The sequence below is a fragment of the Gallinula chloropus genome (genome assembly GCF_964237585.1).
Source record: "Gallinula chloropus genome assembly, chromosome: 4".
NCBI classification, from domain to species: domain Eukaryota; kingdom Metazoa; phylum Chordata; class Aves; order Gruiformes; family Rallidae; genus Gallinula; species Gallinula chloropus.
Window position 1 is genome coordinate 76492658 of NC_140088.1, and position 14777 is coordinate 76507434.

Here is a 14777-nt window from a genome sequence, read left to right on the forward strand (position 1 = left end):
GTTGTCAACATTCATTATGTTTAAATCAATCCTGAATTCTCTATTTTTAAATTTATTTTGTCTCCTACTCAGTTTCTGGCTTCTTTTCTGGATGATCCTGCTGCTTCCTTCCAAACTTTCTGCTCTGAAGTAGCGTCCTTTGGTCCCTGCCTTAACAGCCCTTTTACAGCTCGTGTTTGGCTGGAAATCATTTATCTTCTCTATCTGCCCTGTGTTACAGCCCAGTTATAACACTAAGACGACACACCTAGCACATTTAACAATGGAAATCAATCTAAAAATAACAAACAAAGATACATTATGTTGAGCTGACTAACCAACAAAATACACAAATAAACCAACAATATGTCCATACAAGTTCATTCTGCTGCTCTTTCTTAACTTTAATCCATCTCTTTGACATTTTCTCAAAACCTACAAGTTCAACAACAGTCTCTCAATTCTAGACTCACAAGTGAAGACAACATTTATTTGTCCCTTCAAAGAAAAGGATGACTTCTGAGTGCTCAATACCTCATGCCTTCTCTGCCATCACTTGAACTCCATAACAAAAGCCCTCTTGAGTTTCCACATTGGAAGTCCAGACCTCATTATCCCTATCTGGTGCACATACACAGTCTCTGGGCCACTGTCCCTCATGTACATCTGCTGAGATGTTGCTGTGCCTACTTACAAGCTTACCCTAGGGATTAAGTGTTGAGGCAATATAGACAGGCATGACACAATATAGACAGTGTCAGCCTCTGACACAGAAACTCCTGGCCATACGGTTTAGAAGTAGAGAAAGCACTTAACAACAGAAGCATTGGCTTAGATCTGGCCATACTTGGGCTACTGGGATCTCATATCCATAGGAAGTCAACCAAATCTTTCTCCTGTACAGTGAGTGCAGAACTTGTCTTGGGGTGGCACCAAGCATGAGCAATAACCAGAAACAGGTCACCCCCAGAACTGAACCAGCCAACTATTTGTCTAAATATTGTTGTTGTTTTTCTAACCGAAAAACTTACCAATTTACTGGTGGTGTAAATTTTTTTGTTCAAATGTGCCAGTTTTGACAAATGGTCTGGCAAGGAAAAAAACCCAAAGTTATTTTCTTCATTTTCAGTTCCAAAGAGCTGCTTCATTTTTAATATTAATTTTATTTTTCCATTATTTTTCACTCTCTTGCTATTGACATGTTTGCTTGAGTAGAATACAACTGCCAAAAACATCATGCTGGTTTCTTTCTTTAATGCCATTAAGCGCAGCTGTGCCTTCACACCAATTCAAACATGATCTCTTTTCTGGAAGATTTGTTGCAGCCAAGGAGCTTGCACATTAAGCATTGACACTTTTTCTGGCTTATCACCAAGTGATATAAAATACTGAAAAACAAACCTACCACCTCCCCAAATACTCAAAGTTCATAAATGTTTGGATTTGTTTCCCTCCCCTCCCCCGAAGCTGCAATGCTTCTGAACTTCCCTGACATGAGCAGAGTGTGTTTTTTAAATTAATTTTTAATGGTTTTTTGGGGGAGGTGTGTTTTTTGGTAAGGTTTTTTTGGTTGGTTTTGTGTTTTTTTTCCTAAAACAAACATTTCTAAAAGTCTCCATTGTACTGAGAACAGTGGCTTTAAGTGTATGGTAACCATACTGGGTGTGTTTGCCATTTGGAAGCAGCACAGATGTGAGACCAAGTTGCTCCCTGATGGGGTCACTAATGCACCCTCCAATGAGATGCAATGATGTCATTACCCCGTGTTCATAACCATTTGCTTTGGCAGCTCTCTGCCACTGCCAGCAATATCTTGGGATGCTCACAGAATCACAGACTGGTAGGGGTTGGAACGGACCTCTGGATATCATCTAGTCCAACAACTGCTGCTAAAGCAGGTTGATACAGAGCAGGCTGTACAGGATCATATCCAGGCAGGTTTTGAATATATCCAGAAAAGGAGACTTCAGATATTGTCACTGAGATAAACTTTCTGATGCTCTCTAAATTCCCAACATCTTCTGACACAGTTGAAATGATACCAGCAAGTTCTCTTACTACCAAAGCAACTGATGCCAGCAAAAGAGGAGTTTCTCTTTATAGCTTATGTTTCTATGAAGTTAGCTTCATTGCCAGAACACATTCTCATATGCCAGCAATTACTGCATCTTCACTTGATCTATTGTCAATACAGAAGTGTAATTTTAAGTATCAACCCTGACAGATATTGCAGTATGACATGATCCTATGGTATATCTCATCTACCTGATTGTGAATCCTTTTCTCTGACATCAAGAAATGGGACAGAGAAGTCTCTCCTGTTCTATGGCAGCTGGCATGAAACCAGCCCCTCTGTCTGGTAACATTTACACATTTGAGGTTTGACTTAATGTAGCATCAATATTTATAGCAGAAAAGAGCACAAAGCAACAAGTCTTACGTAACTGTCCCTTCACCACAGAAGGTTTTAAATGGAAAGCATAAGCAATTACTGATTTGCACAGAACAAATCTGTACGAAGAGCTAGCAAAAGGATGGGGTAATCTTTGCAAGTGATTGGCTGAATCAAGACTTGGAACAAGTCACCAGCAATGCACTACAGACACACCCTCTATGAAATTTGCAGCCCATCTGCTGCAATTTGCATTTTGAGATAGCAAAAAACAAAGGACACATGAGACAACAGAATGAACTGGGAGCAGATGAATTTGTGACCAGCCAAGAAGGTCACACCTCTAATCCTCTGTAGTCTGATCCATCCAAGTCTGAGGTCCAGAAGAATGTGCTGGAACTCTGCTTTTCCAGAGTTAACCCATATTCTACCCACAAGCTCCATGCAAATGAAAGACACTGTGTCACAGAAAGTGAAATGGAGAAATTAAGGGTAAATAAAACCTACTGAAGTCTCTTGGTGTCCAGTTGCTCCTAAAAAGTCCATCATGTCCAATACTGAAGAGCAGCAAAACAACTCAGCTGAACGTGGCAGCCTGACACATGAAATCTCCATCTAGAGGTGCATAGCTTGTATTTAAGGAAACCATGCTGCAATTAACTTTAATTTCTATGGGAACCTGATTAGTACAGCAAATAACCTGGAAATCTAATTATATTTTGAGGAATGAATGAGTGGGGGAAAGACACAGATAAAATTCCCTGTAAAGTGAAATAAGAAAGACCAATCCCAACGTAAGTGTATAACGGCAGCTTCTGAGCTGTTACTGCTCAGGAAAGAACCATAAGGAAAAAACAGCTAATCGCATGAAAAGATTAACTCAGAGTTCAGCAATGCTCAAAAAGCAAAGGAAAATTTCAGAATTACTGAAAGAAAAAAAAAAAAAAGGAGTAAAGAGAAAATTACAACATGAAATCTGTTCAGCATCTCATCTTCAACACCATATAAAGCTCTGATCTTTTCAGAAAAGACACCACAGCAATGCAAAAATGGGTCAGAAGATAGTGGCAAGATGAGCAAAGACTTTAGCAACAGGAATGGCATAAGAATCAAGTTCATCAGTCTGGAAAAGGAATGTAACACCTCACATATGCAATTTTTTCAGAGGTCTGTCAGTTCTTCCGTGCCACCAGCGAGAACAAAAAATATACTTTAAAGGAAAAAGGATACAGTTGTTTTAGCATTGACAATTTTGAAAAAAGCAATAGTTTGACTCTTAGCAATAAGATGTGGAAATTTTGGATTCTAAGGGCTCTTTGAATACACAGCACTCTTTGAGGTTTAAACTCGGTGTTCTGGTTCAGATCACAAGCAGTGGTGGTTTCCTAAACCCAGGGATTTCTTTACCTGGTATGCAATATGCCGATACACACGCAGAGCAGAGGTGTTTTATTGCTTATTTGCACAGGTATGGGTGTCTGTCCCACAACAGCACAACAAAGCTCCAAATCAATGGCTATCTGTACATAAAACTTTAATATATTAATCTAATACATATGCATTGTTATTCTAGAAAATGATTGGTTTAGATTTCTTCATCTAGCACACAAACTAGAACGCATGCTCAGTTCTTTTCTCTGCCTTTGAGTAGGTGATATAGTTGGGGTAGGTGGTCATAATTCCCCATGCCAGAATTATCTTTCCCCTAACTTTCCATTACTTTTGGCACGCCCAAAAGTTTCTTCATGATTTACTGGCTGAACTAGTTACCAGTTAAACTTTAGCTTCTAACAGTCACAGAGTACTTATCAGACAAAGGAACATTATTAAGTATTTTTCATCTGGCTTTAGACCAGCAGGAGTAAAGCTACACAAAGGACTTTTGTAGCTGCATGGCAACTCGATTCATTTAACATTTTACTTTTTATACTACTGTAACAATGTGAGTGTAATGATATTTTAAAATAAAAATACTGAATATTTGCACTAGAAAATTTAATGTTCAAATTAAGTTTCAAAGTTTCCTTCTTGAAAAACTAACCTTGCATGTGTTTAGGCATCACACTTGCTTACTTTGCTTTATCAATATACAAAAATAATGCTTACAGTTAGCAAGTTACATTTGGTTTAGTATGCACACAATGTTTTCACAGCTTCCAGCTTCTAATGTCTGTAAATGCTTTGATAAGATAATTGTGGGGGGTTTTAAAGCTTTTCCCATTTTTTGATTTCAAGGAGCACCTATATCAAAGTCCAAACTAGTATTTTGTAAGCATAGACATTTGCTCAAAACAGGCATGAAGACTAGACACTCATATGACAGCCAGGCTCCTAAAGTCTTTTCCATACCACCAAGCTCCTCATTCAAAGCAGCGCTAGAGTATCTTGCATTAAATGACTGTGACTAACAGTTACATGACTTAACCTGAAGAAGAGCATCAGAATGCAAGATGGGATGAGATGAGATAGGGTGGGGGTGCTGAGGAACTAAGGTAAGGGACAATGGAGGGTGGGAGGATAGCATGCTTGCATGTATTGTTTTGATTGGGCTTGAGGTTTTTCAGGCCACTGGTAGGGAGACAAGGGGGAGGAGAAGTTCAGGTACTGAAATCAGAAGCACTTAAAGCTTTGTTAAGAAGCAGACCAAAATTTTCTGATAATATATTACATCCTGATACCAAACACCAAGCTGTCCGAGATGCCCTCTTTTTTTTCCCCTTAGGAATTTTAAAAAAATATTCATTAAAGTTTTCATTTAAAATGTTAACAAAAACTCAAAATATATATATACCATCAAATTACAGCTGTATTGGAACAAATAAAGAAAAAATCCGTCAGGACATCTTACCAGGTAGAATATATATGAAAGATATTTGCCAATTACCTTATTAGGAACTAAATCTGTATGTTATATAGTCCTTCTCATTTCTTTGAAAACATTAATACATTTAAAATATCAGTCTTTGAAAGAAAATACTAACTGATCATTCAACATAGGCTGTTTGAAACTTTACTAGAGTTCTCTTTCTCTGTGCTTTATTACAAAATAAAAGATTTGGTAAAAACATCAGGAAAGCCAAGCATAGTCATCACTGACTCCAAAAAGAGAAGTAGCAGAATATTAACGAGTCTCTTTTAGACTGTTTAATATGGATGAAGCAGGTCAAATAATTCAAAATGAATCATAGAAGCTATAAGGTTGGAAAAGACCTCTAAGTCCAATTGTCAACCCAATCCCATCATGTCTACTAAACAGTATTCCTCAGAGCCACATCTACATGCGCTTGAACAACTCCAGAAATGGTGACTCCACCACCTCTCTGGGCAGCCTGTTCCAATACCTGACCACTCTTTCTGGTGAAGAAATTTTTCCTAATATACAATGTAAACCTTCCCTGATGCAGCTTGAGGCCATTTCTTCTTGTCCTTTGGCTATTTACTTGGAAGAAGACACCACCACCTACCTCACTACAACCTCCTTTTAGGTAGTTGTAGATAGGAATAAGGTCTCTCCTCAGCCTCCTCTTCTCCAGAATAAACAATCCAAGTTCCCTCAGCTGCTCCTCACTTCAATATCCAATTTGTCTTGGGCAAGATTTTGGATTGTGACTGAAGTTAATTGGAGTCTTGATGTTAGTGCATTAGTTGACATTGACTTTGAAACAAATGTATTTAAGGAAATGCATTGTAATTGTAAAAAAACATCCATGGTAACCTCAGAGTATGCAGCTGCAGCCCCAGCCTGTCCTTCACCTATCTTTTTCTTTTTATGAAGAAAAATTATAGTAAGGACATATCTTATTCTCGGAACAGATATTAAAGGTTCATAAGCCTTGGAAAACTGTACTTAAAGGTAGTAGAGATTTAATTTTTTTTTTAAAGAAGGAATGAAAGAAGAAATCATACAAAATTCAGATTGTAACAGAGCCTTCAACTCTTTGTTGGACCTTCCTTATCAGCAACTAGTTAGTGCTGTACACAGAAAGTGTCTTAAATTTTCTTTAGTGTTTGCAGAATAAACAACCATGCAATCTACTTCATTGCTTTCTCTGAGGGGCTTATGAACAATACAGGATATACAGTGATAATAAATCCCAAAGTCCATGGGCAAACTTTAAAGTAACCTCTAAAGGTGCCCTGGCATATTACAATCTTGATATCACAGTTGCATCTCTGCCTCTTTGTGAAATCCTACTGAGATCAAGAGACACATTTGGAAGGGTGTTTTCAAGCCACATTCACAACCTTTCATGTGAATTAAATAAAATAAGGCAAAAGCTACTGCTGGGGGTCAAGGCATGAAAGACTGCAGAGAATCTGTGTAAGACAGAAGCTGATCTGTATACCAAAGTATAAAAGGGAGCCTGACATTTGTAGAGCAGAGAGAGAAAAGAATGACCATATGTGTCCTGCATCAGTATTTAAATATTTGTGTAAATCCTGATGTTTCTCATGGATAAGAAATTTTAAGTATGTCAAAGAACTGTCATATTTGGAATCAATTTGGCTTTTAACTATTAGTACCACACTCAAGTGCCTCACAGATGATGTATTTTAATCCTCTCATTTTAATGCATTCCCCATTGTATATTTGGAGCTGCACAGCTTCCATAAAGAATATTTGGAGAGGCAGTTCTAATAGAGAAAGGAGTCTGTTCCTTTTAAAACTGTAAGGCCTTATGGAAAATTCAAGATGCAGAAGATCAAGATGTCTACCAACCACTGCAAATCTGAGACTAATTTTGATGTGACTGATAGCAAGGCAAGGCACAATTAAGCTAGCTCTTTATGATTCACATACTTTAATGATATTCTATTGCTATTTATAAATTTGTAGCAGTTATAATTAGTCATGCTATTAGCGATACCTCATCATAGCATTAACTATAGTGCTTTTAGTCCACAGAAATTATGACATTAACTTTAGTAATAACTCAGTTTTACTTGTCATCTTGTAAACTTAATAGGGAATGCTTCTCACTAAGAAAAATAAATTTATTTTAAAAAGTGTCCTGCTTAGTCACAGAACTGGCAGTCAATGGAAATATTGAGTTAAATATACAGCTTCCTTAAAGGACAGAAGCAGCAGATCACCTTGACACATTTCAGTATGACCCAACTGTCACAATGTACAGGAGTATGCCTGTAGGGCTTGAGAGGCAGGGAGCAGATGCTATGCCCATACATCCAACAACAGCAGTACCTGAGCAATTCCCAGCAGGTTCCCAGACCTCTCTAGAACCTCAGTCAACCAAGTCTATTTATTGAAGCTTTTCCTTGACTTGTCATACATTCATATACGTTCACGGCCCTCAGCTTTTTTATCTAAATTCATTACTTTGCTGAAGGAGGCAATGCTTCCAAAGAATGAAAGCAGCAGAGGGATAGATACAGAATATTCTCTGCATAAGGCATTTATAGGCCTTATGACAAAAAAAGGCAAGCATCTCACTGGATGCTGTAGGAACATGCTATGCCGTGTTATCATGCCAACATGCATACAGAGTAACAGAATAAGCCCTGGTCTGACCTCCTTTAACTAAAAACTTCACATTCTGTGTGTCACTAAAGTGAACTGAGAAGTCTGGAGGCCACAACAGAGCCAAGTTTTTATTCTTAATCTCAGGTATCTTCACTTCCATCAAAGCAAATTCAATAAACGCAACGACACTTTATGACATTGCTAGCCAGAATATTGTGTCAATCAAGGCTAGGTTTGGCATTTAGTTCTGTGTCTGCTCTCAAAGAACAAGACTCAAAGATATCAAAGTAACGCTGCTATCTGTTGTTTACTGTGATTACTTTGTCTTAGTTGCACAGGAATGTGAAAAGCTGCAACAAGGACCAACTAGATACGTTTCTTCCCCCGCAGCAGTGAATATTTTCAAATGATGTGTTCTTCTAGACAGAATGCCAAAAATTGATACAACTGATGTTCTACATTTATTCCTACAAATTTATATGTCAGCTTACATCACTACTTTTGTGACTACCTGTCCATTTTTACTGAAGGAAAAAAGAACCAAATCTAACAAAACCTCAAACCACTAGAAAGCCTGCAATGACCTCATCTGTTTTACCTCCTATAGTATTTATTTTCCAGCCAGTTTTCTAACACTGTTGCTGACAACAAAAGAGATTCTGGAATGAGAGTTTAGCCTTCTATTTTCTCAGTATTCCACAAAGAGCAGAAAAGAATATTATTTTTTTTCCTGTAATGCTTTTAGTTGTCTTTGCAGTGATGAATGGATAAAGACCTTTTATTTGGCAGTGAAAGAAAGAAAATGTACACAAAGAATTAACATTTCCAAGAGTTTTGAACCTACACATTTAAAAATTTTAATAAATCCATTGTGTCAGGCCTACAAAGCTGTACTTGGGCACCTAAAATCACCAAGCTTATTTGAAAGCATTTATGAAATAACTATTCAGATATTTAAAATTAGGACCATGCTAAAATTTCATGTTGATTATTTTACACTTTAGTCTCAATTTTGAATAATGAGAGATGGAAAGAGGCTTTATCTAAGCCCGTGAACATAAATATGAATATAAATATGTCGAAAAGTTTGGTTCTGTCTCTGAACACTAATTCTAATGATTTGCCCAGGCCTCCTCCAGACTGACATTTATCACAGAATCATATAAAGGTTGCTGTTTGAACAAACCTCAGGACGTCATCTGGTCCAACCTTCCTGCTCAAGCAGGGCCACATAGACCCTGCTGTTCAGAACTGCATCCAGATGAATTTTGATTCTCTCCAAGGATGCAGACAACACAGCCTTCCAGGAGAACCTGTTCCATTTGAGCTTTTTTCAATTTAGATCACCATGACTGACATGCCTAGATCTCCTGTTGACATTCATTCAAGGAGTGAATTTAAAATTTCATGAGGCTTTCCCTCCTTCAAGCAAATTTCTATAATGAAAGCTATCAAAACCTCCCCTATTCAGACTAAAGAAACCTGGAGTAATATGCAAACTTTCCACAGTTCTTGCTCCAGCTATTCTAGTACTTTTTTGTGCTCCTAGGCATGAGCATCGCTTCTTCATAGTTTACCAACATAGAAAGCTATGACCTGGTATCAACTATTGGTATTCAGATGCTTTCATAAACCAGGGTACTACCAAGCTTTACTTGATCAAAGTAGCAATTGTGTCTCTGCAGGATATGTCAAGGTTTGGAAAAGACCTATAGTAAAGTCATCATGGAGAGCATGGAGTGATTCCTCTAGCAACCATACTATGATTTTTTTCAGCCCTTGAACCATTCAGGGTTACTGCACAACATGCCAGAGACTGGGCAGCTGTGTTGTCAGGAGACAGAGAACAAAGCAAAAGTGGCTGTGAGGTTTGTCATGGATGTAAATTTATATCAGATCAGACAAAGAGAGGTTTAGAGCAAAAAAAAAGAACAAGGGATAGAGCAGAGATGAATTCCTAGGATTTTCCTATCACTGGATAAGACCTTGACAAATATAGGAAGCTGATGGTAGAGAAATTCCAAGTGCTTCCCTTCTCTTGTCTCTCCTCGGAGCCTGCAAGTTTAAGGTAGAAGTTAATATGGTGGGCATGCATTCTCCACGAGGAGGCATACACTACCTGGTTAGCCAAGTCTTTTTTTGTTTTATGCTAGTATAAAGCATCAAGCTTGTCATGCTGAACCATTGGAACAAGTAGAAGAAGGAACCCAGTGTCAGTGCTGTCATATTTACTGCACCCTACTTTCAGAACCAGGCAGATTATTACTTTAAAAGATTAATTAAAGCTTGTTTCCCTGGTCTCTTAAGTTGGGAAACAGCATGACCTTGCATTCTGCTTCTTCAAACAGGCTGAAGCATCTCACTAAGTGAAATGATTGCACAAGTATTCATGGGCAGAAAAGTGGGGTAGGGAAGGGAAGGGGAAAAAAATTAAACTATTCCTTTGACATCTTTAATGCCCTAGTTTGTTTCACAGCCTTGGCTGAGCAAAACAGAGAAGAACAGCAGCAATGAAAAAAGGAGGCAAATACAAGAAGTCCCTGTGGTGGAAATTATTGCTCATATACTCCTCTATAGTTTATAGGTGCTGTGCAAATTAGTATACCGAGTTTATCCCCATCCTGGAAAGTAACTTCACTCTTCAAGACGACAGACATAACCAACACCCAGATACAGACTGCAGAGAAGTATAAGGAGGTGTTTTCAGCAGAGTCTTAAAGCATGAAACATTTTGTACAAAATTAAGTATGTCAAAGGTATACATTTTACCTAAGCTAATTCTAGCACCAGAATACAGTTACTATTTTCACTGATGAAAGAAGTGAGTCAACAGACCCTGTCTGAGAAAGATGATTAGCACACAGATGCTTTCACAGCAATAAGCACTGGCTTGCAAAATTGATTTTGAGCCCTGTATTCTTTCCCTTTGCAGTGTGTAGCACACAAGCAACAACGTGAGCAAAACAGAATCAAAGTTTATTTTATTTTTTAACTGACTTACTACTAATATAGAACCTCATGACCCTTTCTGTTGCAACCCATCAACAAGAACTATTATCAGGGCTTCATAATGTCAGCTAGACTTTATTGATGTCAACTAGACATTCAACCAAATTAATAGCTCTGTGCACAAAATTAGCTTTAGCTACAATTTAGTATTTAAGTGATATGTTACATAAGCATTTCTCAAGGAAAAGGTCAGGTCATGCTCTGAAGGACAGTCTTGGTAACAACTTGTACATCTCATGAGAAAACTGTAACATTTTCACAATGCCAAGGACCAGATTCTAATTTCATCTGTTCTAATATCATCTCCCTTAATTTACACTAACATAAACAAGACAGATACTGGTTATTTTTCAAGGTTTTTTTTAGCAATGCGGAGTTGAGACAGTCCTAAAGTAAATGCTCTTACCTCTTGTATGAATCATGACAGGTCACCTGTGAGAAAAGCATGCTCCTTGCTCTACAACAGATCAGGGCGACATGGCAACTTGGGCTTGGGAGAAGCTCCAATGTTCCTGTTGCCTTCAGTGCTTAATTTTATACTTATGTCATGTGACATTCACCCAGAAACTCAGATGTGAGTAATGAATTGAAATTGCATTCCAATGCCACCCAAAGCCTAACTCCATCCTGAGATTCTGGCATTTGCCATAGTTGATAGATAACACCACAATTTCTAACAAAATCAAATTTTAACCCCAAAAGCAGGAAAGGGAAAAAACACAGGCAATAATTATGTGAGGTTCAGACAAGGAAATTTTTTTGGTTTTAAATTTTACCACATATTTAACAATTGAGCAAAAAACTCCAGTTTCCATGCCTTCAATGTGTTATTTGAAGGTTTTTATCTTTGAAAACTGAGGATGTTCTAAATCTTACTTTTGGTGAAAAGAAAAACAACAAAGCAAGTAACCTACATATTGAACAATGAACTATTGAACAATTCAGTCTGAATGTTGAAGAGTTCAGAGAATGCTCTGAAGCATTATTTGCTAACTTTGGAGTCAGTATTTAACTAGTAGAGTTAAACATAGTATATTGCAAGTTTCTGATCAGATTTTGTGTGGCTGCTTCAGTGATAGATTGTATTATTTTGCTGTGATCTTTTTCAGTGTCCTTCTCTCTCCTTCAGAAGTGTAATATATTTGAAAACTCAAAATGCTACTTCAAAAGATTGCTCATTCTTTATGAATACACATCTGGTTGATGTAGGAAGGAAGAGAGACTAAAACTCATCTCTACATTTTAGTCTGATCTTACACGAAAATTCCAGGATAAACTCATGCTGATGATATATTATAGTAATCTACTATATATTAATGTACAGATCGATGACGTAATGGATGATACTACTTATCTACAATGTAACTGACTCAAGTCACACAGCCTGAGTTCCTAGCATGCCTCCAAAGCCTTCAGTAAAGGCCCTCCACCTGTCCGGGAGAAGTTGAAGCAAGTGAATCCCACTACACTCATGTTGTGATATCTGATGGTAAAGAGGAAGAGCTATTTATTAACTGAAAATAGGCTCAAATCATAAAAGTAAAATAAAATTTGAGTTTCTCTACACTTTCACTATAACCATAAAGAGTGCACTTGCATGTGGACTGTTGCCTTTTAGCTGTTTAGTTATAGGTACCTCAAGTCATACCACAGATTAAAAAGCAGAGATGCAGAGAGCTGCCTTCAGACACAATGCTGCACACTTTTAAAATAATCATTCCCATGAAGAATGTTGGATGAAAATAAAATAGCAGTGACCACAGAGGCCAGAGTAGCTTGTTCTAATTCCCTTCCTGCCTCAAGATTAATTTTATTGATTTTTAAGCACTGTCCATTAGTACTGAAGTAATTTATTATTTTAAAATTTAAGTAGAACACCACAGAGGCTTCTTCAGTGATGTCTGAGATTTCATGTCACAGGTTACTTACACTTTTCTTATCCTTCCTACAGGTATTTTTCAGACCCAATTAAAAAATTAGTCCCATCCAAATCTGTCAGTCCAAAATGATAGAGCCATACTGAGTTTACCAATAAATAGTCTGCAGGATGAAAGGAGACAACATGAAGAAATCCGTACTGACCACATACATTTGAGAAGCCACAATGTGGACTCCACCATGTTGTCCTCTCTGGATGCTGTTGCCCAGTTAGATTCCACGCAGAGTAATCTGTACTGTCCAGAAGGATTTTCAATGTTAACATGGGATGCATCCAAGATGTTGTATTTGATTAAGTACAAATACTGAAAAAGCCATTGCTAGATAGTATTGACAGGAAGTTAATTGGATCATGCATGGCCGTTACTTTCCAAGTTTCAGAAGCAGGCAACTGGAAGCAAACAGGCTGAGATTCTCTTTGCCCTGGAACCTTTGGTAAGGCCATTTCACAGAAAAAGGCAGGCATGAAAGGGAATCCGTATTGCATTACAGAGGATAATTATACTGTGTGTAAGTGTTTGCAAACACAGTTTCATGCACTCTTACAAGACATGATAAAGATCATAATTTCCAGATTCAGACAGAAGGACAGCATTAGATCAGAAGACTGTTAGCAGACATGAAACTATAATGATATGCCTGGCTTTTTCCCTGTCATATGAAACATCGTGCAAGTATAAACCTTTCCAATGCTGTTGGATCAGTCTTTTTAGCTGCCCTGCTCCAAAAGTCATTCCAGATGACAGCAGACAAACCTGAGGCCAAAGGAAGGAATGAAATCCATATCCAGGAGGTCAGTGGCTTTGCATTTCCATGGAGAGTACAAGCAGTCAGAACATATGTTCCTGCCTCAGTGCCTTTTGAAGTTGTTTTCACATGTCAGCAACAGTTTCTCTTATAAAACAACCTTATTTCAAAAACTTCTGTCATCCCAATAGCACTTACTGTTTTGGGGGTCCTTGTATCATTAACTAGTTCTTTGAGTCCTTTCTGTGTCTCCGAGATATTAATCTTCAAAGTCCAAAACCATTATCTAGTGACTTGGAAGAACCTGGAACCACGTTAATTTCTACTGTTCTGTTGACTTCTACTGTTCAGTCTGTACACTTCCCAAAGCAACTAAGCAAGCAGATATTAGATCTATGTTGTCCTTTGATAGCAGTACAGATCTCCATCATTTTTTTCCTAATTTCTCAGTCCCCTATGATCAACACTGTTGTTAAAATCTCTCACCAAGCCACACTAGGCTATGGTTTTGCATCGGATATGACGCCTCTCACCCAGGACACGTCTGTATCTCCTTCCTTTGCATAATAACTGTGCCTGTGCTACTAATCCAGCCCTGGGTGGGTCATTCTGCCTGAATATCTGTTAGCAAAGGCCCAAAAGGCTTCAGTTGCTAAAACTCTTAAAATGAGGGAGAGCTTAGTTTATTTAGTGAAAAAGTTGCTTATTGTTGATAAGCAACTGTAGAAGTCTACCATTCCAATAAATCTTTAGGTTGACATGAATTCTTAACTCTAAAGTGGAGCTTAGATTAAGACAGATGTACATATAAACTGCAAGCTAGTCAGGTGTCCTGAGTTTGGTGAGGATAGAGCTAATTTTCTTTCTAGCAGCTGGTGTAGTGCTGTGTTTGGGAGTCAGAATGAGAGCAGTGCTGATAACACACTAATGTTTTAGTTGTTGCCAAGCAGTCAAGGGCTTTTCAGCTTTTCATCCTGCCCTATTAATGAAAATCTGGGGGGGGGGGGGGGGGGTGGCACCCAGGAAGCTGGGAGGGGACACAAATGGGGTATTCCATACCAATTACTTCAAACTCGACATAAAGGGAGCCTGGTAGAGGAGGAGTGCATGGCTTTATGATGTGCAGTTTAGGAATGGTCCAGCTTCAGGACAGCTCTGAGCTGTATGGCCTGTGTTGTGCGGTTCAGTGAGAAGCTGCACTGTGTATCACCGGTGTTGTACATTTTGCTG